Raw genomic sequence first — 21,949 nt, forward strand, 5'->3', positions numbered from 1 at the left:
TGCATCTTGCATTGCTCACACTGTATTACTGGCGTTTGACAGGACAACAGGCGGTTATGCCCCGGCAACCTGTAATCCGGTGATTGTGCTAAAAAAAAAAAAAGCGAAGAAAAGCACACTCAGCATTAAGCACGATTGTGTAAATCATTATACACCAATTTTGAAAAGCAGCCATGTCAGAAGAGCTGTAATGCATGCATGTGATGAAATCTCCCTGTTGTTTGTGCTGGATTCTTCTATCTCGACAGTACACCCTTGAGAGCTGACGGCCTTGTTGTTGCCAGTCTATTTCTTCTCTTTCTAAGCAGGCATCGTGCAAATAACACAATTTGGTAAATATAATGGAGTGCCATTAGAGCAGGTCAAGGCCAGTAATCTTCTAATCTCATCCCAGGCAATATGACGCCTTCTTACTGAACAAGCCAACAAACCAAACCAAATCTACATCATGTTGTCTTATATGTCAATAGTTGTTTGTCAATCATAGTTGGAAGTATAGTTTAAGGGTTAGTCTACACAAAAATTTTAATTTGCCCATGTTTTACTCACCCTCAAGGCATCCTAGGTGTATATGACTTTCTTCTTTCAGATGAATCCAGTCGTAGTTATATTAAAAATTGTCCTGACTCTTCCAAGCATTAGAATGGGAGCAGAAGGGTGTTTTGTACAACAGTCCAAAAGTAGTCAAATTAAGTGCATCTATCCATATTAAAATTTGCCTCATTTTTGGGGTGAATAAAGGCCTCCTGCATCGAATCAATGCATTTTTGTAAAAGAATATCCATATTTAAAACGATACAAACAGATTTGTGCAACTTCGAGAGACTGCCTTTCCAGAGGAGGACAGAGGACATAGGTGTAGCTAGGGCTGCATGATAAAATGAAATGGAACTGAAATCATGATTCAACAGAAACTGCGATTGTCATGCTTATCTTTCAGTGAAACACGATTCTTTGATCAGAGGGTGCTCTCGTACTGAAACTCCAAATATGCCTTGCGAAAGAAACCCAGGAAGTGGTAGCTGGATAAACTGAAGATTTAACTGCTTTTATTTATTAAACGTGACAAATAAACACATACTTATGACAATATATGGTTTATCTGAGTTATTATTATTATCATTTTCATTAAAATAAAGTATATGTATAATGCAATGCCTTTATCACTGCTTAGAATACTATGAAATACTGTATGTTGCGTGCCTTATTCTAAGAATCCACATAATCTAGCAGAAGGATTTATTTCAAACACTCGACTGGAGTTATATTATTAAATGTGGTATTTTCACATGCTTTCAGATGGAGCAGCGTTTACTACACAGAGCCATAGTTCACTAAGAAGCTATGCAACAGCTGTCATTATCGCAAACAATTTCTTCAATTTTTTTTGCGTAACTTGTCATTGAACTATGGCTCTGTGTAGTAAATGCTGCTCTATCTGAAAGAACGTGATGAGGATTTACTGCTGATTACAGAACCGGCTTTACTAACAAAATGTGCATGACAATTGCATTCGATTAATGGTGCAGTCCAAGGCGAAGCGCATGCGCATGCAGAGGTGGACAGTAACAAAGTATTTTTTTCTGAAAACGTATGACTTTAACTTCACTACATTTGAAAGACAGATATCATACTTTTCACTCCACTACATTTCTTTCAAGTTCCTCAAAGTAGAAAATGGTTACTATATAGCAGCTTTGAGAGTCAGTGGGTGATTTTTTTTTCAGCCTATCAGTAATCACTCTTGTAGGGTTACGTGAAGTGATTTCCCAGCATTTTTTGAACACTGACCAGTCACATATGTGATATTTATTTACAGCAATTCAATAATAATGAGTTAATTTTGTCTCGGCTGTATGCTCACAACAGTAACACAATACATGCATGTGCATTCCTCTGCTTGTAAACAAAGAGTAGCGCATCCAGGTTCTACGCAAGATCGCTGGCTACTGTGTAAGCAGCATCACACGCATGCGTCAAGGTACTCTTGACGCATGTCGAACACTGACTCAGAAGAGAATAAATTGTTGAATAAAGTTGTTATATCGGTTTTCTGAAGTGAAAAGGTAAATAAACTAAATGCAACAAAGCACCCTGATTTGCATAATAATTTACAAGTTACAAGTTAAACATATAGTACATAGCATAAAATTATTAGTCTGAATGAACTGTTTGACTGGAATGAATAGGACTTTCCATCACTACATAATAGAGTAAGGAAAGTTTAGGATTAACTTGATTAAACTGGGTGTTTAAATGCTCCATTTAAAAGAGAGGAAGATTCGCTATTTACTACAATGAACTGATAGGGAGGGTTGTTGAGGTGAATGTGTTCGCTGAACTACTGACATACTACTGAGAAATGTAATACTCTTGTCACTACTTTTACAACAAATGTATCAATATTCAATATTTAACATATATGATTCGATATTTTGTGGATTAGGTGTGGCTCCAGGAATCCAGGATTGCTGACTAGACAGCCAATCAAAAACCATTGTGCTGCACAATTATTCTGAAAAAAAGAACTATATTATATTATATTATCCAGATTGAAATTATGGATATCCCAGAAATGGTGGTGTGAGCAATTTCAGACAAGCTTGTGAATACAGTAAGATATTTTGAATTGTTGTAAATTAATATGCTGGCAGTTTACAGGTTGTTTACAAAGACAATCATCCAATATATATCTTAATCTTCACTTTCTCCCATTTCAGAGTCTAATAAATTTGAATAAATTATATAATTTTATTGAAACGAATTACACTGGTTAAATTTAAATGAATAAATTAGATCATTGGCCAATCTAAAAATGAGACTTACAGAGAGATTTTCATTGCATTATAACAATATTTATAAAGGGCTGTTTGCTCTTGTGAAGCTTTGGTGACAGACATGAGTCTCTGACCTATCAGGAAATATGGTGAGATTATTTTTGTGATATTGTTGTAATTTATGACCTTTGCAGTGTTGCAATATCAGAGGACAGGATGAAATAAAGAGCTTAGTTTACGATAGAACAAATCAAGAATAAAGCCTAAAAACTATTTGAACTTTAATAACCAATGTACACGCATCTTTCTTTATCTCCCAGTTTATTGATGTTTCAGCTTTAACTGCAAATATTGATATCATTAAAGGGAAAGCTCACCCCAAAATAAAAATAAAAATTCTGGCATTATTTATACATTTATATAATTTCAAACCTATATGCTATTATTTTAGTTTGACTGAATGTTCCATTAAGCCATGCACAATGAAAGTACAGCAGACTTAATTTTTTTCATTGTTTCTTTCAGAAAACGAGTCATTTGGACAATTTTATGGTGCTTTTTGTGTCATTTTGGAGCTCCACAGCCCATGTCCTTATTCACTTATTAATAAAAGTGGCCATCTTTGGTTATCTTTGGCATTTCAAGTCATACATGTTTGGAACAACATGATGGTGAATAAATGATGACATGTTTTTAATTTTGCATGAACTATCACTTTAATGACTAGCAAAAACAATATATATATTATATATTTATTTATTGATATATTTATATATATTTCAGACATATTTTTATATCAGTCCATGCTGTAAGTCTTTTTCACTATCATAAAGATTGATTCTTGTTTGGGCCATGCCTTTGGGCCTTATTAAATCTAAATGTAAACTCATTCTCCTCCAACAAACAGCAGAGAAAATGCCACTGGCCTGCTCCCTGTGGAGTTGCACTCAGATTACTCTGACAAGTTAACTACCGTATGAGCTTCCACTTCTCTTCTTTTATTTAGTTAGGTGATGGAATACTCTACATCTCTCCAATATTGCGGAGGTGAAGAGTGGGGTACCACCCCCTTGCCTTTATTGTGTTTACATTGCATGCGCTATAATGGGTATTGTATGATTATATTGTAATGTGTGCTTACAGTGTCTGTGCTGCACTGTAATAACCCAGTAGAGTATATACAGCGAACATGTCTCAAGATGTGTCAACTCTTGACTGTAGGGTACGGTGTTACCTTTCGCATATGTAAGCACTCACCTTGACTGATGTCAATACGTGGCTGCTGTTGCTGGGTTGAGGACACTGTCAAAAAAGGCCAGGGCAGCAGGGCCATCTGGACTCCATATGGATAAGGGCTGATATCTAACTATTATCATTACTCAACACTTTGGCCTGTTGAGAAGGTTAGCAGGATGGAACCTATCTGTCAAGACGTCTCTCTGAGATAAGTCAAATTTTGAAGCTCATTTTGTCATTTTTTTTTTTTATATTTACATTTGTTGGTACATTATTTAAGTTACAGTTAGGACAACCTTTGCAACAAGAAATAAAACAATTTCAAAATATATGTCATGACTTTCTATCTCCATTTTGAGGCAAATTATACACAGTTGTATGCATATTTACTGTTCAAAAGATTAAGGTCATTAATATATTATTTAAATGTTTTCAGAACATTTGGAAAGTCTTACCAAGGCTACATTTAATTGATCGAAAAATACAGTTAAAACAGTAATATATGTTACAATTTAAAATAACTGTTTACTATTTTAACATATTTTAAAATGAAATTTATTCCTGTGATGCTAAGCTGAATTTTCAGCATCATTACTCCAGTCTTTGTTACATGATCCTTCAGAAATTATTCTATATTGTCATCAAACTTAAAATTTTATTTAACATTATAAATATTTTTACAGTCATTTTTGATACATTTTATGCATTCTTGACCACATATATATTATTGACCACAAACTTCTAAACTTATTAACAGCATATCTTTTGATTAATGTCAGTTAAAAGTATATCAGCTAATAGCCTTATTTATCTTTTATATTATAATTTTTTATTACCACAATGCCAAGTCCAAGTTTAATTTTCCTAAACAAATAAAGTGTACACTTTATTGTAAATATATTTAATCACCACATTAAAATAATATTAGCTCTTTGGTGCCTGACTGGATGCTGAGAACGATTATTGTACTTGCTGTGTGCTGAACACCTGCTATAAATTTTGCCCAGAGCTTTTTCTTTTTCCTTCCACAGACCGTACTTTCCCTGAAAATGTGCAAATGAGAACCTTTGGCACGCTGAATTGATATAGAGCATGTGTGCTCTTCTTAACGTGTTTAAAATTCACACTCAGAGGCAGGGATAAATGTGTGCCCTCATTAAATCTCGGGCATGGATTTAACACGGTCTGTTAAACCGGAGACTTAAAACCACTTAGCACCCTGATTAAACATGAAAACAAAATGGTTGCAGTGACTTTGATAAGGTGTATTTGCGAGGAGCGCTTTTTATTTTCTTAAACAAGTGTGGGACAGGTGTTGTAGCGGATATATTTAGCTCTTGCTAAACTACAAAAACCTGTTAATCTTTTGCAATGACTTATTTCACCCAGCTCAACACATGTGTTTCTATGTAAAAGAGATGATAGTGCAACAAAACACAGCAGATCGTGTGAAATTAGTCTGTGTGTGAAAAAAAGTCTCAGTTGATTTGCTAATTGTAGCTAATAGCACCTTTGCTGTTTTGTTCATCACCTTCTTTGTTTACATTTAAGTTGAAAAGTTCACTGTGCGGCTTCTGCACGGATGTAGTTCTGGAGACCCGCGGGTCTCAACAGTGTCATTACAAGCCCACTCCACCATCTCTGAACGGCCATCCGAACCACTGCACGGAATGTGCTGCATTCGGCCACAGATCCATCACACTCCTGTGCATTAATTAGGAGGCAGAGCAGTGATAAACAGATGATTTAAATGAAACATCTTGTGTGTTTATCTTTCATTTGGGATGGAGGGAGGAGTACAGTGATAGGCAGATGGAGGTGGCTTATGTCTGCTCTGCGGCATGCTGGGAGAGGAACAGGAATTGCGCCAAGCTTTTCTTGCCCCATAACACACAATCAAACCCAACACACGCAAATGCACACATACAACCCATGCATCTGTCTCTGAATACCCACAATCCTGGTGAGAAGTGTCTCTAATTATCTAAAATTAGCAGCTTTCCATAACGTCGGTAATGAGTCAGGGATGGTAAATACGGATCCCAAAGCCCCCACTGGTTATTTCATGAAACACACTAGTCATTCCCCAATTCACATTTCCAATATCAGTTAACGCTTAATGGCAACACTGACAATGGACTGCACAATTTCAACTTAGTTAAAAAAAAAAATGGAATGAGCTTGGAATGTGACATGAAATTGTAAACACTTGATTGGAATCAACCCTTTGCAAAGACCAGATCCCCTTAGTTATTGTTGCTGCATCTGACAAGCCATGCTGCTTTCAGTGAAAAATACATTATGGCGCAAAGAGGACATTAACAACACACCGAGAGCCAAGACAGAGCAGGTTATTTTATGTATGAAACAAAATCTCAGTTTCCAAGTTGTCATTTTTTTCTAAAATCAAACAATAAATAAGATTTTGTGTCTCTTTAATGTGTCATGACAGATCGCTGTACCGCCTCAGTTCAGTCGGCATGTGAACCAATGATCTCTTCCTCTTTACTAGTGATACCATGAAATAAACATGAATGAACATATCCGTATCTATCTTGTTTCAGCCATGGAAAAATGTCAGTACACACCATTTTTCAAGTTTAGGTCCACCAACGTTAGTCTCAGGTCTGGTTTGTTTATCAGACAAAATGGCAGATTCTGTGTTATAACTGGTCAGATCACCTGTGAATCAAACTTTTGAATTAAGGACCATAACTTTGCTTTGACTTCCCGTTGCTTACAACTAAAAACAACCCATAGCCTGTTGGAAAAAGCCTGTAAAATTAAATTCCATGCACGTTGCTTCTTGCATGTTGCATGTTACGTGTTACTACAGGCACATAAAATTTTCTCTGAAACAAATGAACATAAATGTGACACCATCTTATTACTTGTTACTAAATGTATTCATCTACAAATCATGCAATGTAAGTAAAGTGTTTTGAGGTCATAATCTAGCATTATGCAAGAAACCATGCAAAACATAATCTTTATTAATCAATAATAATCGTATAGAGCACTTTAAGTCTTTTTTTCTTTTAAAGTTACACATTTTTATGATGGTTCATTACTTTTAGAAGTTAGCTGTTAGTAGGCAGTTAGTCAGACAGCTCACTAGGTTTTGAAATAGAAGGTGTTAATAGTGCTTGCTGCATTTGATGTGTACTTCTTGCCTTGCAGACTTGTGAAGGCTATCATGAAGTTTTGTACTTTTAAAATGTTTTTATTTAGGACTGCAATTAAGCAGGTTCTCTTTCACAAAACAGTTGAGCAGTTGACCTATGCAGCAAAATGTTTTATAATTTCTGTTAAGTTTATGCCATTTACGATAATTGGGGAAATTCATCCACCATCTGTCTGCTTGTGTGCATTTGACTTTATTGGTTGTGTGTTCTAGATTTTTAGAACACTCTAATGATGTATGTGCATGAAAATAATGTTAGGCTATAACCTCATAATGACTCCAGGTGACATTTTACAAGCACTTACATGAGAAAGCTGTTACATACCTGTACATGAAAAGCATAATGTGCAGTAAAATCCTCCTGAATATACACCATGACCATTGATATATGCTGTATACTGTACGTGTACTGTACACACACACACACACACACACACACACACATAAATGTATACTAATGTTCAAAACACTCTGCTTTTTTGCAAACAGCGAATAATAAAGCAGATTGCAAAGACAGCATTATAAAGACGTCTTCTGAGATGTAGCGCTTGCCAGTTTTTCCCCATCAGCATTTTGTTTACTGATAATATTATGAATGTTCTAAATATTCAACATATTGTGTCTGAGACTATTGATTAAAGCTTCTGAGAAGCAACTTTTATAGATTGTTAGAGTCTTACACATCTTAAACTGCTCGCTGCGCAGACGACGAGCATCAATAATTCAATTAGAGTTTCCTATTCTCTAAATAATGCAATTTACGCTCATTGTCATTTTGTGCTACAAACATTCGTTTGAAAATTTCTGCAACTGCAACAGTCCTCAGCTATTAAACTAACTAATGTGATTTGTTGATTCCATCAGTCATGAGTGCTGTTTGGATCACAAACACTCAGGGAGGGGTTCACGCTAGACTCCTCAACTCCTGGCCTCCAGAGTGAGACAGAGTGCTTTCATTAATTTCATTTGTTTCTGTAAAAGAGGATTATAGCGTGACCTTTCTGTGAAGCTGGACCGGCATCATCATTCGCACTCATTATACGAGAATACGATGGGATTGAACCCGACACCTGCCTCCTAAGGGGGCAATTAAACAGTAAATGAATTCTTGGCAACTTTGTAAACTTGCGCTGCATGTCTGTGGCACAAAAGTGTAAGGGAAAAAATAGCAACAACAACAGTTTCCCTGGGCACCATTGATGTGCGCTGCCATAACTATTAAGTTTAAGGATATTTAGTGCAAATGTTTCTATTTTGCATCTAAATGAATACAGTTTATCTTTACAAATTATTGTATAATAATTTAAGTGCAAAGCTGAACTGAAAATTTGATGGGATGTATCTATTTTGCTTTAATGACAGCAGTCTTTGTTTATTTCCAGTTGTAAATCATGATTTTTTTTTTATCCAAGATTTTATATCTTTATATTATGTTAATTCCCTTATTTCCATAACAAACACAGCAGCAAGGACAAGTGCAAGTCAGTCACTGAATACAGTCCTGTTTTATGTGTCTGTCTAAAAATATGTTGATATGAATGTGACATTTAAAGATTAGAATGCAGATTAATGTAATTTTGTTCCTATGGAACACATGGGCTAATAATAATGGAATAGTTCACCCAAAAATGAACATTTGCTGAACATTTACGCACCCTTAGGCCTTCCAAAATGTAGGTGAGTTTGTTTCTTTATAAGAACAGATTTGGGGAAATTTAGCATTACATAATTTGCCAAATCAATGGATCATCTGCAGTGAACGGGTGCCATCAGAATGAGAGTCCAGACAGCGAATAAATAAAAGCATCAGGAAGTAACCCACATGACTAGTTTTTTAATCAACATCTTGTGAGGTGAAAAGCTGTATGTGTGCAGAGGTGGGTAGAGTACCCAAAAACTGTACTCAAGTAAAAGTAAAAGTACAAGTCTGAATAGTTACTTGAGTAAGAGTAAAAGAGTATCGGATAAAAAATCTACTCAAGTAGTTAGTTACTAGTTACTTTGGCTCATATATACTGAGCCTATTTTTATTTAGATATATAGATAAAATGTATGTAATGTATGTGTGCGTGTATAAATCTATATTTCATCAGCCTTTACTCCAATTTATGTAATTTATTATAAAACCCTGTCTGTTTACTTAAGTAACAGATATAGGTGTCATGCCATAACATTTTTAATACGACTGACTTTATATTAAATGTGAATTTAACATTGAAAATTAATGTGATATAAAAATTGCTACTAATCTTTCTTTTTTCAGAAAGAGAGCAAATAACATTTACATTATTAAAGATCTATTTCACTGACAGTCTAGAGTTCAATCACTCTCAGAAACTCCCATTAAAATCACTGAAACTGTTAACACTGTGAAATCAATATCTTAATTAAAGATTCGTACACACATCTGCACTTTGTTGTTTCTGACGAGAGAATTCGCCAGAAAGAGGTCTCCAGTCAGCGAGCGAGTGAAAAAAGAACCGGCATTTTAGCGATGACTCATCTGAACGCCTCTGATTGGCCATTGCATTCAAAAGCTCAACAGAATCTTGTGTGATTGGTTATAATGCGCAGCGCTGTAAAAACGCATCTGTCTCTGGCTCAGCGCCAGCAAGCGATCACAGATCTGAATTTAGCAGCTGATGATATGACTTACTGAACGTACTCGCACCGGTGTTATTGTATTAAAATTAATAAAATTTTAATCAGCTATTTTTGGTCTTTTGGAAGCTGCATTCAACTTGACTCCCCTCTGTTATAAGCCACACGTACAACAAACTAATGTCACAGTGGTATCGTGTACTGTAATTGAATGTAGCCCAAGTAATTACCTGTTAAACAGTAGACAGCACACGCGGTGTTCATCTAATAAGGATCTCCATCGCAAACAAATAATAGCCTTTGCAGATTAATTAAGTGCAGTTCCATAGCCACGTTTTCAACGCTGCTGATGTTCTTATAGACCCCTTAATCGCCTACGTCACTGTGACGTCACCGCTCTAGCTGGAGGCAAAACATAAGGCAGAACTCATAACAGGTGCGCTAAAAGTTTGAGGTTTTGACTTTATAATGTCTTCTTATTGGGTTTTGGGCTGCCAGAATAGAAGGAACAGCACTTTTGTTTCAAAACTAAAGTTTTACCGGATCCCGGCAGACATTCCTTCACAAAAATCAAGAAGACAATTGTGGTTGAATGCAATACGGCGTACAGACTGGACGGAGATGATAATAAATAATGCTCGTGTTTGCAGTGCACACTTCCTATCCTGTAAAATAATCTATGCATATGAACTGGTATGTTGGTTTTTTCTAGTAAATCAGCAAGTTTCATTTTATAGGTGAAAAGTCGCCAACCTTCAGCGCACTAGCTAGTTTAAATGTTAAACAAACATACAACGATAGATGTGTGTGCCATCCTTTGAATGGTTATAGTTAGTCCAGCGATAGGTTACATTAGAAAATAAGCCTTGACAAAATTCCCCATACCACCCAAAAGTAATTCATATGGCCGTATGGCATACGGGTCAGGTAACCTGCTTCCATCCGCGAGAGTTAATAAAAAAAAGAAAAAAAAGCTGTCACGGTCCCACAGAGTCAGGGAGTGTACATATTCGGACAGTTACGAACCTTCTTCTGCATCCATGTTTAATAAATCCCTCCTAAAACGTGCAAGCTTACGCTTGTCAACATTGCGTCCATGCCTCTTTTTGCCTCCAGCTAAGCCCCGCCCACCCGGAGACGTTGGAATGTTTACAAACTTTTAAGGGGTCTATACGTTACAACTTCAGACGCTCAGCACGTGCGGCAGGGAACTGAACGAATCATTCAAACTGATTCATGAACCAATTTACTTGTTTGCCAATTTGTTTGATCAAGCCTTGGAACGGAATTGACTCAAAATAATGAATCATTCGCGAATGAGCAACGCTTATTGTCCAGAGAAAAGTAGACGGCGCGTTTGGAATAAACTGAGGCATTTATAACATTTCTAGCATTAAGATAAAGTAACGAGAGGATCGTCGCCCACAGTAACGAAGTAAAAGTACAGATTTTTCCCCAAAAATGTAATAAAGTAAGAGTAAAAGTACCCATCTTTAAATATACTCCAAAAAGTATTAGTTACCCCCCAAAAATTACTCAAGTAAATGTAACTCGTTCCTACCCACCTCTGTATGTGTGTATGAAACAAATCCATCATTAAGACATTTTTAACTTCAATCTGTTGCTTCCAGCTAAAAGCCGTCTATCCATAATATTGCTTTTACAGATTACAATTCTAAACAAACATACCAGTGGATTGTGATGTGAGAGGACAACATGGGATGGACTTATTCACAAGCTGGATGAAACATCATTATGGATTATGGACAGCTACTTAAAAAAAGCAGCAAACTAGCCAAATTTGTATTTCGAGGGGGTCCCTCAGTAAAAATCACAGGTAAAATACACTTGTTTTTTTGGCAGGGTTCCCCTGGTAAAGTGCACATTCAATATTATGTTTTTGGGGTCGCTTCCACCCGGACAACAGCAATAGTGTTAAAGTAGCCCAATTCCACAGGAAATGGAATTGGCAACACTGATTAGGGACTCGTATTTAGGTTTAAAGTTTAAAGACACCGACAGGTTTATCTCTTACAAACGTAGCTTTTTGATACACAATATATTAAGTGATGGACTGGAGTCATGTGGATATTAAGTGATGGACTGGAGTCATGTGGATAACTCATTCTGCTGGCACCCATTCACTGCAGAAGATCCATTGATGTGCAAGTGCTACATTTCCAAAAATCTACATCTTGAATGGCCTAAATACATTTTCAGGATATTTTACTTTTGGTAAAATTTAAGTTTATAAACCACTTTTATAATCAGCAGTATTTTAAATATTTTTATTATTATCATTATTATTATTATTTATACAATTGGACATTTCAGACAATTTATTATGCATTCCAAGAATACATGCTAACTTTTAATGAAAAAGTAAATAAATAAATCAATAAAATTACAGATGTACCACATATTTAAACCCTAGTACTGCTTAGTAGTTTGTGTTCACGCATTGCTAAGTCTGAAATTAATTGCTTGTTTTACATGAAACTAATTCTGAGAGACTATGCTTCACTAACACGCACTCTCAGCTCTGTAGCATCCCGACACCTCATCCCAACTTGAGTTTATTTAAAAAATTTATGAGGGCATTTACAACTGGCTCTGTTATATAAAGACCATGCAGATGGGTTTGAAAATGCTATTTGCCATAAATTAAAGTTTAATTTTTGTCCTAGATCACTTGTCTCGTTTACAGCCATTATTTACCAGCGACAACACTTCTTTGCACATAATTATTTTGACTTAAAGCAGGAATGTGGCTGGCTTTAGCTGTGGTAATGCATTGCTCATATCTATTTAATGATGAAGCAGGTATGGGGGCACACATGGGCAGCTAAAGCTGGAGGCGTCTTTTCTTAGATAATACTTTTTTTTGTTTTTTTTGTTTTCTTTTTTGTTATCATGAGATTTTTGCAGATTTAACTGCATTATTACTCCAGTACTGCTGATACATTAAACCAGAGAAAATAAATCTCAGAATTGGATTAAAGGAGGGACCTGAGGGATATTTAGGAACCAGAAAACTTTAGAGATTTCAGGTTGATTTTATTTATTTATTTATTTATTTATTTTTTCAGTTGACTTTGGGGAGAGAAGAAATTATTGAATAAAGTCATTATTTTTGTTTTCTTTGCATACAAAAAGTTTTCTTGTAGTATTATGGTTGAACCACTGATGTCACATGGACTATTTTAACAATGCCCTTATTATCTTCCTTGGCCTTGTGTCGGTTGTGTTTTTGATTATGCTTATGGATTTAATCAAAGATATCTTAGTTTGTGTTTCGAAGATGAACAAAGGTCTTATAGGTTTGGAATGACATTAGGGTGATTAATTAAAATGACAAAATTTTCATTTTTGAGTGAACTATGCCTTTAAGGTCAATACATGGTTCTTTTTGCAACCTTATAAAAGGGGTTCTATTTAGCACCAAAAGAGTTCAGGTTTTGATACAAGCTGGATAACTCTACAAACATTTTTTCTTAAGAGTGCACCACCGTGGCATGGGCAAACATGGACACCATTCATATTTTCTTCAGGAAAATTTATTTTAAAATATTTAATATTTACACAATTTTGACAATTAAATAAAGATACAAATTGTATTTATTTATTTTAACCATCTTTTCGAAAATAATGTCAACCAGTTTATAGAGAATAACCATTAAATTTAATTTGCACTCTAGAATGTCTGTAAAGTCAATCATGAAGGGTCTGTGATATATATATATATATATATATATATATATATATATATATATATATATATATATATATATATATATATATATATATATATAATGTCCTAAACATTTTGATTAGTTCACAAAGTGTTTTGCAACAGCTGAAGTATTGCACACACCTAAAAGTGTACTTGACACAATGATGAAAAACAAATCCAGGGTGTTTTAAGTGGGTTTTAAAACATAATTGGTAAACTGTAGTCCTGGGGTTTCTGCTTCATCACAGACAGATCAATAATTCCTTGGAGAGAACCCAGCAAATTATCCCCCAGATCAAACAGCAAAGTTCTCCCTGATGATAGGGGAGGTACAAGGCAAAAAAAAGCCCTCACAAATGGCAGGGACATAATGAAAAGTAGCGCACAAGGCACCCGCATCACCATTTCCTGATAGCGTGCTGTGCTTTGGCAGATTTGAGGAGCAGGAAACTGGCAGACAGCGTGTCTAGACCGGATGAAATTCTTCATTAATTCAGACTGTTGTTCTTCTGCTTCCTAATTTAGAAGCTCAGCAATCAAAAGGACGCAGATACCATTGCAGCTCAGTTTGAAAGCTTTCAGAACGTAATGTTTTGGAACATTTCCTAAGCTCTTGGCCACACTTCTTGAAATTTGAATATGGTGTGGTTTTGTGACACACACAATTGATTACATCATTGATCTATGACACAATCTCATATGTACTGTGACATACATAAAAGATTAAAACTTTTAGGACATGCTTGCTTAGAAGTGCCTGAATGTCATAGCATTATATTCAAGAAATATACAGTACAGACCAAAAGTTTGGACACACCTTCTCATTCAAAGAGTTTTCTTTATTTTCATGACTATGAAAATTGTAGATTCACACTGAAGGCATCAAAACTATGAATTAACACATGTGGAATTATATATGGAATTATATACATAAAAAAAGTGTGAAAACAACTGAAAATATGTCATATTCTAGGTTCTTCAAAGTAGCCACTTTTGCTTTGATTACTGCTTTGCACACTCTTGGCATTCTCTTGATGAGCTTCAAGAGGTAGTCACCTGAATTGGCTTTCCAAATGTCTTGAAGGAGTTCCCCGAGAGATGCTTAGCACTTGTTGGCCCTTTTGCCTTCTGTCTGCGGTCCAGCTCACCCCTAAACCATCTCGATTGGGTTCAGGTCCGGTGACTGTGGAGGCCAGGTCATCTGGCACAGCACCCCATCACTCTCCTTCTTGGTCAAATAGCCCTTGATGCCTTCAGTGTGACTCTACAATTTCCATAGTCAGGAAAATAAAGAAAACTCTTTGAATGAGAAGGTGTGTCCAAACTTTTGGTCTGTACTGTATATTTTATTTATTTGTTTGTTTATGATTTGAAATCGAATTTCATATGATATATACATAATTATTTTTATATAGAAATTAGTATTTACTGTAATTTTGACATGTGCCCTGATCCCATTCCCTCAGTCTCTCTCCACTACCTCTGTCTAATAAAGGCTAAAAAACTTTCCCAAGCGTCCACTTGAGCTTAGAGGTCATGTGTCTGTGGTGTCCATATACTGTAATGGTGATCAAAGAATAAATCACTCTGAGCGTTCTGTCTCTTTTTCTCTCAGGGTTAGAGTGAATAGGGGCATCATGTGGTGTGTAACTGATGTATTACTTGAAAATATAACCTGTAAGTTTGATTCATTCTCTTCAGGCCATCAGTGGCCAGCCACAAGTGCCTCCATTCCCAATGAAAGTAATAAGGGGTTATCAAAATAAGCTTGTGAGTGCTGCACAGCAACTGAAAGCTGAATGATTGATATGCACTGAAATTACTTTAGTCTGTCTAACTTTCAGAATAAAAGAGCAACTACTGTATATTCTGACTCTGATTGTGGTTTAATTTTGAGTCACTGTAGATAATTGGCATCACCTGAAGGTGTGTTACTTCATAGGCTCACAATGTGGTCTGCAAATTTTATGGTCAACTCACTCAAAATGTATGGTGAAGAATCTGCCACTTTTGATTCAAATATCATGCCTTAAATAAATAGTTACATTAAAAAACAACAATAATAATAATAATAATAATAATAATTCAAATTAATACTCTCATGTCATTCCAAATGTAAATGACTTTCTTTCATCTGTGATTCTAAACATCTAAAATTCTAGCCTTTCAATTTTAGCTTGAGTTTAGCTCTTTTCAATTCAATGGCAGTGAAAGAAGATTCAAGTTGCCTTGAAATCAAAATTGACCATTTGCAAGGTTTTTATTTATGTATTTTTTATTTTTTTTTATTTATAGAATATTGCAGTGGTTTTTATAATATGTATCCGTGCACATCATCACATATCACAGATGGACTATTCTGACAATGCATTTCATACTTTTCAGGACCTTGACAGTGTTGACAGGTTTGGGAGACAGTGCGACACGTAACATTGCCTAAATATGTTGAGTTTCAGTTCATTTTTGTGACAGGCTTAATTTGTTCGCAGAAAGGAAACTCCTTCTGTGAAAAGTGACATCTTATTTGTTTTCTTTATTTTACAAAAACACAATGTTTTGTTTTCATTGTGAGTGTACACAAATAAAAGCAGACCTTTATACAGTTATGCATTATTAATAAGACAATAAGTGTTTAAAGTTGATTCTGCTGTTATAAGGACACACACACACACACACACACACACACACACACACACACACACACACAAAACGCATCAGTTCCAGCATTGCATAAGGAGTGAATTATCTGCATTCATTGTAAGGCCTCATGCACCGAACCAAGTATCGATGTATCTTATGGATTAGGAAGATTTGGTACCTAGTGCACAAGTTCCATTGAATATTTTAAGACAATAAGTAGTACACTAAAAAAAAAAAGTGTCAAATATATTCACTTTCTTTATTCCACGAAAGAAAGAAATTCATACAGGTTTGGAAAGACATGAGGTTGTATAAATGAATGAAAGAGAAGTCTGTCATTTCCTTCTTATTTTATGGTTTAGGGCAACTGTGCATGATCAGAAGAATTTAATTTGCTTTGTTGCTTTGTTTCTTGTATCATTTAAAGGGTGAAACTTGCCTGTCTCACACCTTGTTTGTGTTCAGCAGAGAAGCAGCTCATTAGGAATCATTGTGCCTTTGATATGAATACGGACTCACAGTTGATTCACTCCCAGTGTCTATGCTGCATCTGAATATCCCCTGCTATCGCTGAGTGTCACAGTGAGTTTATTTCTTTGTTTCAGCATCGACTTTTGCATCAGCGTCGCAGTGTGACTCTTTTGGATTCATTCATTATTATCAACAAATGCTATGTCTATAATTGACAAGGCTTCTAATGCAGAAAGTGGGAAATGTTTTCTTTGATGCATGATGCTGTGATGATTCCATCATCTCTCCTGATTCATTACTCTCCTCTGCAACAATGCAATTGAATTACACAGTCAATATTGCTAGTCTTTTGTGTGGGACACACAACATGTGAGAGACCTATGACCATCCATTAATTTTCATTTAAGAGAACAATTGGCACTCATTTGTAATGACTCTTGGGTGTTTGACATATCTATAGCAGCTGGCAATTCATCCTATGTTGCTAGTACTAGATTTTTTTGTTGTTGTTTAAATGAAATTGAAAACTTGTATTCAGAAAGGACACATTAAATTGATCACAAATGACATTAAAAACATTTATAATGTTTTTTAGAGTACCAAATCAGCATAATAAAATGATTTCTGAATGATGTGACACTGAAGACTGAAGTAATGGCTGATCTAAATTATATTGCAGTGTTTTATTTTTATATATTGTTTTACAGTATTTAAAGCAAACTTCTTTTACAAATATAAAAAAAATATTACAGACCCCAAACTTTTGAACAGTAGTGTATATTTCACTTTAAAGTGAAACTCTTAAATAAGCTGTGTTTTGAAGTATAAAGTTCCTGCCAGTAAAAAACAAAACAAAACAAAAAACAAAAAAAACTTTATTGCTCTAAGGAGGTGAGTGATAGCGGAACATAAAACTGGGTCCAGCTGGAACAGATGGAAGCTTGGTGACAGTAAAACCCAAAATGTCCACGGAAGCTTTTCATTGGTGACTTATGAAAGCAATCTGTCAAAACAAGTGCAATGGTAGCTAAATAATATGCTAATGAGACCAGGCTGTCAAGCCACAAATCAAGTTTAAAATGTCAGTTGTTTTGGAGAGATAGGGGTTGTTTGATCAAAGACAGCATGTCTGAAATCGACCTGGAAGAGGGACCAGCAAGATAATGGTGTGCTGTCTGTGTTCCTTTTTGCCAGATCACCATTTCCAGAGTAGTGTGGAACCAAAAACTGTAGAAGTTTCCACCTTTTTTTTTTACATATATATATCATGTTCAAAACTTTGGGGTTGGTAATATGATTTAGAACGAAATTCCTTATTCTCACCCATGCTAAAAAATAATAATAAAAAGAAAGTAATATTGTGCAATATTACTATATTCAAAAAAAAAACAAACAAAAAAAAAACCCTATATATATATATATATATATATATATATATATATACTTTTTTCACTTTTGAAAACAGTTGTGCTGTGGAATATTTTAGTAGAACCTGTGATAAATTTTTTCATGATTCTTTGATAAACAGTGCAAAAGAACATAATCTATTTGAAATAGATATAATTTATTGCACTAGAAATGTCTTTGTCACAATTTGATGCATCCTTGCTGAATAAAAGTAATTTAAAAAAAGTTTCTTCAAAACATCACAATCACCATTCATTGTGTGGTGGAAATTACACTTTAAACAGTTTTGGAATAAGAATAATTTATCTTACAAATGTTAATTTGTTAATGTTTAAATCTAATATAACCCTGGAACGAGAGTAAAACAATTAAATGTATGCATTTGAAGTCATTAAAATAAGAAAGAAAAAAGTGATAGCAGTTCTAATTCCTGACAATGTGTCCTTTTGTATAATAAAATCTAATTTCATATTCAGTCTTGAAATGTATTAATTTTATTAAAAATAAATCCTTGGGACAAGAAACACCCATGAATCAAAGTTTATTTAAACAAAAGCGATCATAATGAAATGTCTAACTATGCTAATTAAGCATAATATGACTTTGATTATAAACAGTACAGACAGATACTGTACATTTGTGCCCTGTACTGGTGTATGAAGCAACCTATATCTGAGGTACATAGTACATAGTACAGAAAGAGTAGAGCGAGCGAGTCAATGTCAACTCTGAGTGGATTATATTAAAAAAGCAGACTGTTGCAGTCCACAAAGGTAAGAAAGGGCAACACCACATGACATTTGAAGATGGAATTATTATAGATGTTTACATGCCAGGTGTCAGTGGTGTCACAGATTGGCATTCTAGTGTGCTCAGCATGGCTCCTATGCAGTAAACAGACTTCAAAGGGCTGCTACTGTGCTCACACACTAGCTGGGCTGAATAGGTGCCTTCACTGTGAGCCCTTCACACGCATCACATAGAGAGTTCATTCAGCGGGACTGACGCGCTGTGCACAGCCGGACACCAGCGTGAAAATTACACCCTTAAAAAGAACAACTTAATTCAATAATGTCAGCTTTCTCTCTTTCTCTCTTTCGCTGTCTCTTGTTCTTTATCGGTGTTGTTGTGTCCTTGTTTCTCTCTCAATGACATATGTAGTTCTATATATTCAGTTTATTCATTCCTAATGCTGTTTACTTAGTCCTTGTGAGGAAATCATGCTAAACATATTCACTAGGGGTGTGACGAGACACCACGAGATGAGACACGAGACTGGGTTCATGAGAACGAGACGAGGCAAGATTTTAAGACTTTTTTTAAAATAGAGATCCTCGCTGATTAAATATATAGGGAAAATATAAATAAATAGTAAACAGCACAAATATCCCTTTAAAGTGGAAGTGAAGCAGTCAGTCAAGTTTATTATTTAGTAAACTGATTTCCACTTTTTCGCATGATTAAACACGATTAATGTATCCATTTCATAGTAAAAGCAGTGGTTCCCAAACTGGGGGACGCAGCAAGGCTGAGGGATAGTTGGGGCCCTATGAAATACATTTTATATTTTCAAAAAAAAAAATTTGAAAGAATTTTTTTTTTTTTTTTACTGTTTAATTGTTCAGTTTTTTGTAATGAGGGCACTGATGCAGCATTAGAATCCATATGCAGAAGTTTATTGCAAATATCCAACAACAAACACGTGGAAACAGGCAGAGGGTCGATAACAGTCAAGCAGTCCGATCTTACAACAATCCAAGGGATAATCCAAGAGACGTTAGTGAGAAGCCAGGCAGAGAAGTCAAACCTTGAGATCAGTCCACACAAGCAAACAATCCAGAAAGGGAAATCCGTGGAATCAATGGTCAGAGAACGAGGCAGAATCATACACATGCAGACAATCAGAATAACAGGTAAACGCTTGGTAAGGCAGGGTAAACTGGCAATACTTCACGATGAGAAAGCACATGGTTCCAGCTTAAGTAGTCCCAAACAGGAAGTGAATGTAGAAGCAGCAGAGGGAGTGCTCAGTCAGTACTCGGGTGATGGCTCCCTCTGCTGGCTTGGCATTACAGAACCCCTCCCTCTAGGAGCGACTCCAGGAGCTTGGCGAGGACGTCCCCGCGGTCGGGGTGCTGGACGGTCAGGTCTGGCTCGATGGAATTCCTCTGTGAGCGATGGATCCAGAATGTCGTTGGCGGCCACCCATGACCTCTCCTCAGGTCCATAGCCCTCCCAGTCCACCAGATATTGGAGCTGACCCCCTCTACGCCGAGAGTCCAGTAACTCCTTTACTTGGTAGGCGGGCATACCACCTACATCCAGGGGTGGCGGTGGTTCTGGGGTTACCTGGCCGGGGTCAGCCTCCGGGTGGACCGGTTTGAGAAGGGACACATGAAAAGAGGGAGAGATACGGTAGTTAGCAGGAAGCTCCAGCTGGTATTTTACCTCATTAATACGTCTGAGAATCTTGAAAGGGCCTACGTACCTAGGGCTGAGCTTCCTGCTGGGCAGCCGCAGCTTGATGTCCCTCGTAGAGAGCCAGACCCGCTGTCCAGGTTCGTAGAGAGGGTGTGGACGTCGGCGTCTGTTGGCCTGGATCTCCTGATTCCTTATAGCCCATTGAAGACGCACATGAGCACTGTCCCACACCCTCTCACTACGTTTAATCCAGTCGTCAACTGCCGGAACCGAGGAAGGTTCACCTGACCATGGGAACGTAGGGGGCTGATACCCCAGGACACACTGGAAGGGGGTGAGGCCTGTAGACGCATGAGTGAGAGAATTCTGGGCATATTCGGCCCAGGGAAGAAACTCTGACCACCTATGTTGTTCCCTACTACAATAGGTTCGTAGATATCGGCCAATCTCCTGGTTGAGTCTCTCCACCTGGCCGTTGCTCTGAGGATGGTATCCAGACGTGAGGCTAACGTTAATATCCAATTGCTTGCAGAACGTTTTCCAGACTTGGGAGGTGAATTGTGTTCCTCTGTCGCTGACAATTTCCTCAGGTAAGCCATAGATAGGAAATACATGGTTAAAGAGAGCTAAAGCTGTTTCCATGGCAGTAGGTAATTATTTTAATGGAATTAACCGGCATGACTTTGAGAATCTGTCGATGATGACTAGAATGGTTGTGAATCCGTCATATGATGGCAGGTCAGTGATGAAGTCAATAGAGAGATGAGACCATGGTCGTTGTGGGATGGGTAATGGTTGAAGTAGGCCTGAGGGTAATTCCTTGGGGGTCTTGGATTGAGCACAGATCTGACAGGATTTGATGAAGTTGGTTGTGTCCTCGGTCATTGAAGGCCACCAAAATGAGTTCTTTAACAGGTTGAGGGTGCGTGAGATACCTGGATGTCCTGAGCTGATGGATGTATGAACCCATTGGAGTACTTGGTGACGCATGTCTTGGGGTACGTATCGTTTGTTTGGTGGGCATTGTGGTGGTGGCGGATCTTGTTCTTGTCTGCGTTGAATTTCCTCCATGATGTCCCATGAGACTGGAGCCAGAATGAGAGTGGGTGGCAGAATGGTTTCGGGTTTGAAATCCTCTATAGGGGGGTCATGTTTACGGGAGAGAGCGTCTGCCTTACTGTTCTTGCTGCCTGGTCGATAAGTAACGGTGAAATCAAAATGAGTGAAGAAGAGGGCCCATCGAGCTTGGCGAGGATTAAGTCTTTTTGCTCCCTTTATATACTCAAGGTTCTTGTGGTCGGTGATGACTTGGAATGGGTAGCAGGCGCGCCTCTAGCCAATGTCTCCACTCCTCAATGGCTGCTTTCATGGATAATAATTCCTTATTACCAACATCGTAGTTCTTTTCTGCACTCGTGAGTTTTCTGGATTAAATGCACATGGATGAAGCTTGCCTGGTTGTCCATGATGTTGGGAGAG

This window comes from Carassius carassius, chromosome 35, assembly GCF_963082965.1.
Source record: "Carassius carassius chromosome 35, fCarCar2.1, whole genome shotgun sequence".
Lineage (NCBI taxonomy): Eukaryota > Metazoa > Chordata > Actinopteri > Cypriniformes > Cyprinidae > Carassius > Carassius carassius.